The following is a 10,516-nucleotide window of genomic DNA, read 5'->3' as shown; positions in this document are numbered from 1 at the left end:
TCCAGAAGAGACCTCCACCGATTGTTGACCTAATGGCTGTAGTCTGAGTGAGTATGCATCTGCTAGACTCAAAACCTAAGACTTCAGATTTTACACCTGGCACTTAAGCTTAGCATGCAGAGGGAATGTCTGTAATAAGTCTGTCATGATTAAGTATGTTTTCAGTGCTTAGAGTTAACTTAGAATTGTTTGCTTTGAATTGATATATGCCTATTGCAGTGCCCAGCATTAAGAATTGCCATTTTTTTAATTTTTAAATTTGTTTTAATTAGTTATACATGACAGTAGAATGCAATTTATGCACTTTAATATATCATACATAGATGGGATATAATTTCTCATTTTTCTGAGTGTACATGTTGCAGAATCATATTGGTCATGTAATCACATAATATACATAATATCTGTTTCATTCTACTATGTTTCCTATTCCCACATCCCTTCCTCTCCCCTCCCATCACTTCCCTCTACCTAATCTAAGGTAACACTATTCTTCCCTAGTGCCCCAGCCCTATTGTGAATTAGCAAGGTTATCATTTCTTGATTAAGAACATATTGAGTGAATTGTATTGAGTGATTTGAGTGAATAAAACATTGGAAAGGGCATAAATGTGTGGACATTCTTTATTTCTACCCTCGACTGCATGAGTTGCACCCTTTGCCTCTCATGACAGTGAGGCACTGAGTTCGATTCTCAGCACCACATATAAATAAAATAAAAGGTACAATGACAACTAAAAATAAATAAATAAATAAATTTTTTTAAAAAATATAATCCCCAAAGGTATGCCCCCAGTGACCCAACTTCCTCAAGCCACAGTCTACCTGCCTACAGTTATAATCCAATTAGCCCATTTAAATCACTGATTGTTTTGATTAATTATTAATTGATTCATTATTAATCTATTGTTAAACCATTTAATGGCTCCATTAGGTTACAATTCTTACATCTAATCATTTCACCTCTGAATATTCCTGCATTAACACAGGAGCTTTTGGGGAACACCTCAAATCCAAATCATAACAGGGATCAAAGTGGAAAAATAAGACATGTGGTCAGAGTGAGGAATACTTGAGACTAAGATTTTGTATGTGATGTTGATTTTCATTACAAAAAAATTGGGGATCCTTAGCATGGCTGTGGGAGTAAGTAGCTAAGGTAGGGTAGATGACAAATCATTAGAAAGTAAGTAGCTAGGAAACAGGGGCTTGGGTGTTCAGTAGTGAAACTGTCAGATCTGGGATGGATGGAAGGTGTAGTGAGGTTGTCAGGGAATCTTGAGTGTGATCATTATCATCATCACAAATTTTTAGTAAACCATGACAGCCAATTTTTAATATTTTTAAGTAGTTTAGTTAGGGTCAAGTAAAGGAATACCATGTGTTAAACTGAGATTGTTTTTCTTTCCCTAGTAAATATGAGCTAAGAGAAGAAAAGGAACCAAGTGACTTTAACAGTGAGTGTGTATAGTTTCCTGTTGCTGCTATAACAAATTATCACATACTGGTGATCCAACATGGCGGCAGGCGCGGAGAGATCAAGTCTCTGACCTCTTCAGCTGTGCGGGCATAGGGAGTCCTAAACAGTCTAAATGCTGTTTGCTCAAGATCACTAGGCAATGCTGAGCTGACGTGGATCTGGGGTGAACAGTCTGGACCTCTCAGAACACACACTGACCCGGATCGGCTGAATTCAAGTTCCCGTTCGCCTGTTTCCCGCAGACAAACAGCTGTGACTCAGCACTAATCCATGCGGCTGAAACAACTGGTCAGCCCTTCTGATCCTATGGAGGTAAATGCCAACCAAGCTTTCATAGGTAGTGGCCACAGGTTTGAAACGGGGCTTGGGAGAGACAGTAAGGACCCACCCGTTGCATTGGTCACCCGGCAAAAGGAAACGAACTGTCGCCATTTGCAAGAGATACCACCATGGCAGAGAACTGATGTCACCAGACTGCGGCGGAGGAGGTAACTTCATTGAAACCTGCAGCTACAGGTGTGTAATCCCCTAGCCTTCCCTCTCCACACATTGGGGAACCCTTAAGGGCCCCTCCCAGCTCTCCCGTGAGCACGATAGCCAAACCGAGGGAATCAGAAGTGGCGCGGGACCCACGGCGCGGAACTCCCGGCTACCGCTCCCACCAGTGCTGACAACTGAGGTCCCTTGCACCAGCTACCGGGGGCGTGGCTACCAGAGGGCAAGTAAAATTCGCTGAGGATTCTCAGCCCCAAGCTCTACAAACTTAGAGTCTGAGGGAATGGCAAACAGGGAGAGCGTGCCCAGTCGTTCATGAAAACAGGGCTCCCAGGAGCAGCAGACCTGGCGTGTAGCCAGTATTGTGGTGAGCATCACAGATGAGAGGGGCCTGGCTAGAGGAAAAGTGGGGAAGTGACTAGACACAAGAGGAGGCCCTAGGCACTCAGGATTGGAGACACGCCCAGTCTGGGAGGAGGAGCTGCTACACAGTGATTGGTTCCCTCGTATTGACAGGAGAAGCTTGGCCTGGTGGGCACAGCTCCGCCTACTGGAAGAGAAGTTAATCAAACTCTAAGACTGCATTTATTAGTTTGTTTTTTTTTATTTGTTTTTTTTTCATTTTCATTTTTCTTTCTTGTTTTTTAAATTTTTTTGAATTTTTTAAAATTTTTTTTCTTCTAATATTAATTTTTATTTTTTTTATTATTATTTTTAAATTTTTTTCCTTTTTTATTTCCTATTTTTTTCTTCTTTTGTCTTTTCATTTCTTTTCAATTTTCTTATTCCCCCTTCCTTGAATTCTACCTGCTTACTCTTATTCTCTTTAGTGACTTCTTCCCTTCCCTTCTAATACTTTTCCTCCCAAGCATCAAATAAATTTATAGGAGTAAACAGTAACTCAGCAGTCAAACAGAACAAGAAGTATCATGAGCAGCATGAAAAAGCAAGGAAGAAAAGGAGTACAAACAATGCAGGACAGCCTAAATATTCAGGAGGACCTAGAGTCATCAGAAAAATGGTCATATAAAGAACTCAAGGAACACCTTAGACAGATGGAATGGAACCTTAAAGAGGATATGAGACAGCAAATTCAAACAGTGAAAGAACACATTGAAAACAAATTACATAAACAGATAAAAGAAGAAGTTAAGCAACCTTATCAGGAGATAGAGATTATTAAAAAAATCAAACAATAATTCTAGAAATGAAGGAAACTATAAACCAAATTAAAAACTCAATTGAGAGTATCACTAACAGAGTGGAGCAAGTAGAAGCCAGAACGTCAGATAATGAAGACAAAATATATCATCTTGAAAAGAGTCTAGCCAACTCAGAAAGGCTGGTAAAAAATCACGAGAAAAACATCCAAGAGTTATGGGATAACATAAAAAAACCAAACTTAAGAGTCATCGGGATAGAGGAAGGTATAGAGATTCAAACCAAGGGATGAGTAACCTGCTGAATGAAATAATTACAGAAAACTTTCCAGAAATAAAAAAGGAAACGGATATACAAATTGTAGATGCATACAGGACACCGAACACACAAAATCACAGTAGACCAACGCCAAGACACATTGTTATGAAGATATCCAATATACAGAACAAAGAGAAAATATTAAAAGCTACAAGAGAAAGGAGGCAGATTACATTCAGGGGTAAACCAATAAGGTTAACAATGGATTTTTCATCACAGACGCTGAAAGCGAGAAGGTCATGGAACAATGTATTTCAAACACTGAAAGACAATGGATGCCAACCAAGAATTCTGTATCCAGCAAAATTAAGCTTCAGGTATGACAACGAAATAAAAATCTTTCATGATAAACATAAGTTAAAAGAATTTGCAGCCAGAAAACCAGCATTGCAAAGCATCTTGAGCAAAACACTACACGAGGAAGAAATGAAAAACAATAACCAAAACCATCAGTGGGAAGTGCCTCGGTAAAGACAGAGGGCGGGGGGAAAGATAATCATGGAGAAACAAACTAAATTTAAAAAAAAATAAATAATCAAGCATGGCTGGAAGTACAAACCATATATCAATAGTAACTCTAAACGTTAATGGCTTAAACTCTCCAATAAAGTGACATAGGCTGGTATCATGGATTAAAAAAACAAATCCGGGCTGGAGATGTGGCTCAGCGGTAGCGCGCTCGCCTGGCATGTGTGCAGCCCGGGTTCGATCCTCAGCACCACATACCAACAAAGATGTTGTGTCCACCGAGAACTAAAAAATAAATATTAAAAATTCTCTCTCTCTCTCCTCTCTCACTCTCTCTTTAAAAAAAAAAAACAAATCCAACAATATTCTGCCTCCAGGAGACACATCTGATTGGAAAAGACATACACAGGCTGAAGGTGAAAGGATGGGAAAAAATATACCACGCACATGGTCCTCGTAAGCAAGCAGGGGTGGCCATCCTAATATCGAATAAAATCGACTTCAAGACTAAGTTAATCCAAAGGGATAAGGAAGGACATTATATACTGTTAAAAGGAACCATTCACCAACATGACATAACAATTATCAATATTTATGCACCAAATAATGGTGCTGCGACATTCATAAAACAAATTCTCCTCAAGTTCAAGAATCAAATAGACCACAACACAATAATTATGAGTGACTTCAACACACCTCTCTCACCATTGGACAGATCTTCCAAACAAAAGTTGAATAAAGAAACTATAGAACTCAATACCACAATCAATAACCTAGACTTAACTGACATATATAGAATATATCAACCATCATCAAATGGATATACTTTTTTCTCAGCAGCACATGGATCCTTCTCAAAAATAGACCATATATTATGCCATAGGGCAACCCTCAGTAAATATAAAGGGGTGGAGATAATACCATGCATTTTATCTGATCATAATGGAATGAAACTGGAAATCAATGATAAAAGAAGGAAGGAAAAATCCTACATCACATGGAAAGTGAACAATATGTTACTGAATGATCAATGGGTTACAGAAGACATAAAGGAGGAAGTAAAAAAATTCTTAGAGATAAATGAAAAAATACAGACACAACATATCGGAATCTATGGGACACAATGAAAGCAGTTTTAAGAGGGAAATTCATCGCCTGGAGGTCATTCCTCAAAAAAAGAAAAAACCAACAAATAAATAAGCTCACACTTCATCTCAAAGCCCTAGAAAAGGAAGAGCAAAACAACAGCAAATGTAGCAGAAGGCAAGAAATAATTAAAATCAGAGCGGAAATCAATGAAATTGAAACAAAAGAAACTATTGAAAAAATTAACAAAACTAAAAGTTGGTTCTTTGAAAAAATAAATAAGATCGACAGACCTTTAGCCATGCTAACGAAGAGAAGAAGAGAGAGAACTCAAATTACTAACATACGGGATGAAAAAGGCAATATCACAACAGATGCTACAGAATTACAGAAGACAATTAGAAATTATTTTGAAAACCAATATTCCAATAAAATAGAAGATAGTGAAGACATCGATAAATTTCTTAAGTCATATGATTTGCCCAGACTGAGTCAGGAGGATACACACAATTTGAACAGACCAATATCAATGGATGAAATTGAAGAAGCAATCAAAAGACTACCAACCAAGAAAAGCCCAGGACCGGATGGGTATATAGCGGAGTTTTACAAAACCTTTAAAGAAGAATTAATACCAATACTTTTCAAGTTATTTCAGGAAATAGAAAAAGAGGGAGCTCTTCCAAATTCATTCTATGAGGCCAACATCATCCTGATTCCGAAACCAGACAGAGACACCTCAAAGAAAGAAAACTACAGACCAATATCTCTAATGAACCTAGATGCAATCCTCAATAAAATTCTGGCGAATCGAATACAAAAACATATCAAAAAAAATTGTGCACCATGATCAAGTAGAATTCATCCCTGGGATGCAAGGATAGTTCAATATACGGAAATCAATAAATGTTATTCACCACATCAATAGACTTAAGATAAGAACCATATGATCATCTTGATAGACGCAGAAAAAGCATTCGACAGAGTACAGCATCCCTTTATGTTCAAAACATTAGAAAAACTAGGGATAACAGGAACTTACCTCAACATTGTAAAAGCTATCTATGCTAAGCCTCAGGCTAGCATCATTTTGAATGGAGAAAAATTGAAGGCATTCCCTCTAAAATCTGGAACAAGACAGGGATGCCCTCTATCACCACTTCTATTCAATATAGTTCTCGAAAACACTGGCCAGAGCCATTAGACAGACGAAAGAAATTAAAGGCATAAAAATAGAAAAAGAAGAACTTAAATTATCACTATTTGAGGCTGACATGATTCTATACCTAGAAGACCCAAAAGGGTCTACCAGCAAACTACTAGACCTAATAAATGAATTCAGCAAAGTGGCAGGATATAAAATCAACACGCATAAATCAAAGGCATTTCTGTATATCAGCGACAAAACTTCTGAAACGGAAATGAGGAAAAACACTCCATTCACAATATCCTCAAAAAAAATAAAATACTTGGGAATCAACCTAACAAAAGAGGTGAAAGATTTATACAATGAAAACTACAGAACCCTAAAGAGAGAAGTAGAAGAAGATCTTAGAAGATGGAAAAATATACCCTGTTCATGGATAGGCAGAACTAACATTATCAAAATGGCGATATTACCAAAAGTTCTCTATAGGTTTAATGCATTGCCAATCAAAATCCCAACGGCATTTCTTGTAGAAATAGATAAAGCAATCATGAAATTCATATGGAAAAATAAAAGACCCAGAATAGCAAAAGCAATTCTAAGCAGGAAGTGTGAATCAGGCAGTATAGCGATACCAGACTTCAAACTATACTACAGAGCAATAGTAACAAAAACAGCATGGTACTGGTACCAAAACAGGCGGGTGGACCAATGGTACAGAATAGAGGACACAGAGACTAATCCACAAAGTTACAACTATCTTATATTTGATAAAGGGGCTAAAAGCATGCAATGGAGGAAGGATAGCATCTTCAACAAATGGTGTTGGGAAAACTGGAAATCCATATGCAACAAAATGAAACTGAATCCCTTTTTCTCACCATGCACAAAAGTTAACTCAAAATGGATCAAGGAGCTTGATATCAAATCAGAGACTCTGCGTCTGATAGAAGAAAAAGTTGGCTCCAATCTACATATTGTGGGGTCGAGCTCCAAATTCCTCAATAGGACACCCATAGCACAAGAGTTAATAACAAGAATCAACAAATGGGACTTACTTAAACTAAAAAGTTTTTTCTCAGCAAGAGAAACAATAAGAGAGGTAAATAGGGAGCCTACATCCTGGGAACAAATCTTTACTCCTCACACTTCAAATAGAGCCCTAATATCCAGAGTATACAAAGAACTCAAAAAATTAGACAATAAGATAACAAATACCCCAATCAACAAATGGGCCAAGGACCTGAACAGACACTTCTCAGAGGAGGACATACAATCAATCAACAAGTACATGAAAAAATGCTCACCATCTCTAGCAGTCAGAGAAATGCAAATCAAAACCACCCTAAGATACCATCTCACTCCAGTAAGATTGGCAGCCACTATGAAGTCAAACAACAACAAGTGCCGGCGAGGATGTGAAGAAAAGGGTACTCTTGTACACTGCTGGTGGGACTGCAAATTGGTGCGGCCAATTTGGAAAGCAGTATGGAGATTTCATGGAAAGCTGGGAATGGAACCACCATTTGACCCAGCTATTGCCCTTCTCAGACTATTCCCTGAAGACCTTAAAAGAGCGCACTACAGGGATACTGCCACATCGATGTTCATAGCAGCACAATTCACAATAGCTAGACTGTGGAACCAACCCAGATGCCCTTCAATAGATGAATGGATGAAAAAAATGTGGCATTTATACACCATGGAGTATTACGCAGCACTAAAAAATGACAAAATCTTGGAATTTGCAGGGAAATGGATAGCACTAGAGCAGATTATGCTTAGTGAAGCTAGCCAATCCCTAAAAAACAAATACCAAATGTCTTCTTTGATATAATGAGAACAACTAAGAATAGAGCAGGGAGGAAGAGCAGGAAGAAAAGATTAACATTAAACAGAGACATGAGATGGGAGGGAAAGGGAGAGAAAAGGGAAATTGCATGGAAATGAAGGGAGACCCTCATTGGTATACAAAATTACATATAAGAGGTTGTGAGGGGAATGGGAAAATAAACAAGGAGAGAAATGAATTACAGTAGATGGGGTAGAGAGAGAAGATGGGAGGGGAGGGGAGGGGGATAATAGGGGATAGGAAAGGTAGCAGAATACAACAGTTACTAATAGGGCATTATGTAAAATTGTGGATGTGTAACCGACGTGATTCTGCAATCCGCATTTGGGGTAAAAATTGGGAGTTCATAACCCACTTGAATCAAATGTATGAAATATGATATGTCAAGAGCTTTGTAATGTTGTGAACAACCAATAAAAAAAGAAATTAAAAAAAACAAATTATCACATACTAAGTGGCTGAAAATACCACCAGTTTATAATATTACATTCTGGGGGTCAGAGTCCAAAACGGGATTGACTGGTCTAAAATCAAGGTGTCAGCAAAGCTGTGTTTCTTTCTAGAGGATCTGGGGAGAATCTCATTCCTTCCCCTTTCCATCTTCTAGAGAACACCCACTTTCCTGGGCTCATGATCCACCTCCAACATCTTCATAATTATTGAAAGTCCTTATCTCTTGAACACACCTGTAGGGAGATGGCACTCCTACATAGGGGCTTCTCTTTGGTGAGCACCCGGAGCATGTTCTAGCTGTGGCACAGTGACTAGGAGGCCATCAAATGTTCAAGTCACTTCCTGTGGGGGAAAGAGGGAGTAGTTCTCACTTGAGAGGAGAAATCTTCCATTATCATCAGCATCATAGCATAATAACACTTGGCCACAAGGGCAGAAATCTCATGTGAAGCCACTGAGAGGATACAAAGGAAGAAAGGAAGGGTGATAGGAAGGCCCTTGGTAGACAGTCAGGTACTGGGCAGGTGGAAGAGAAACGGCACTAATGATGATGATGATTCCAAAGCCCCTTGATTCATTTCATGAATATTGTCCAAACACCTCCCTTGTGCAGAGCCCCATGACAGGTGCCATGGGTGTTACAAACTTGAGGAAGGTCTTGACTTTCACCCTAAAGGGGCTGTGCTTTTCTAGAGGAGTTAAACCATGGCCACACATAATTCAGGATAGCATGGGTAAGGGGAAGCAGACACAGAATAGAAGGCTGCTCAGAGGTGGCAAGTTTTGAGCCAGACTGTACAGGAAAGATTTGGATTGGTCTTCCAGGGGTGTTCCCTAACATCCCCAACATTAAATAGAACCCGCTTCAGGTTGTGTGATTCGAGGCCACACCCCTCTCCCATTCTGATCTGGATGATGGATTTATTAATGGAAAAGACTTGGCCACTTATGTTGACTGACAGAAGAGTAGGGTTAGAAAAGAGAGAAACTTTCCCCAAGAAAATCTGAAATCTTGTCTTGTGCCAATTACCCAGCTTGGAAATAATCATATGGGTGATCTTGAGGAGATCAAATGGGTGAGATGGATGGACATGGAAGAAAGGCACCAACTACACACCAGAAATTGGGAGTATGACCTCCTGGATGGGTTTTCATCCCCAGACTATCTCAGGTAGATGACTGAGGCTATGGAATCCATCCCATGTATCTAGGTTACATACCTGTCATAAAGAGAACACACATGTGGGAGCTGAGAGGCAATTTTCCCTGTTTCACTTCAGGGAGTTTCATGAAGCTTCCTGAAGGTACACCTACTCAGTTTTCTCTTTCTCCTTTGTTAGCTAGTGCCAAACTTTTCCCTTTCTAGGGTCTTGGAACCACCTTCAACCATATGGGGAAATAGTTTGATCCCACAGTGAAGGAACCATCTGTTTTGGGATCTTCTATACTTCTTCACAATACCTTGTTATGTGACAATCCCAGTGTCCAGTCCTACCTACTAATACAAAGAAGAGAATCCAGGTGTGTCCTTCATTGCCAGAGACTTTAATATTGACAGTAAAATCAATTCAGTGTTTAGTCCCACTAATCAGTGCAGGAGGAAACTGGAGAGGAAATGATTGAGTATAAACTAGACTTTTGGCAAACATTTCAGAACACTTACATTCTATGCAGCCAGCAGGACTTAGTTTCCAGAGATCCTAAACAATCCCCTCTCCCAAGGGGCACAGGAATAACAAGGTATAAAGCACAAGGATGTAGACCATGAACAGTTCTGTTATATTTAGATTTCTTCAAGCAAGCAACAAACAAATCAAAGTTCTAAAGGGGCATTTCATTGATGCATGGAATACACAAATAAATTTGATAAGTCAATAAATGTATGGTTAAGTGAATAGTTAATTAGTTTAGATAGGAGCTAAAGAGGATGGGAAGGCACTCACCAGGGGAGTGGGGAAGAAATGAAAGCACAAAGAGGAGTATGTGCTTGTATGGAATGCAGAAAGTCCATATAGTAAAGATTATTTGTAGTAATGATTAATTATCAATGATAGTA

Source organism: Urocitellus parryii, chromosome X (genome assembly GCF_045843805.1).
Source record: "Urocitellus parryii isolate mUroPar1 chromosome X, mUroPar1.hap1, whole genome shotgun sequence".
Taxonomy (NCBI): Eukaryota; Metazoa; Chordata; class Mammalia; order Rodentia; family Sciuridae; genus Urocitellus; species Urocitellus parryii.
This window is presented reverse-complemented; position numbering follows the sequence as displayed.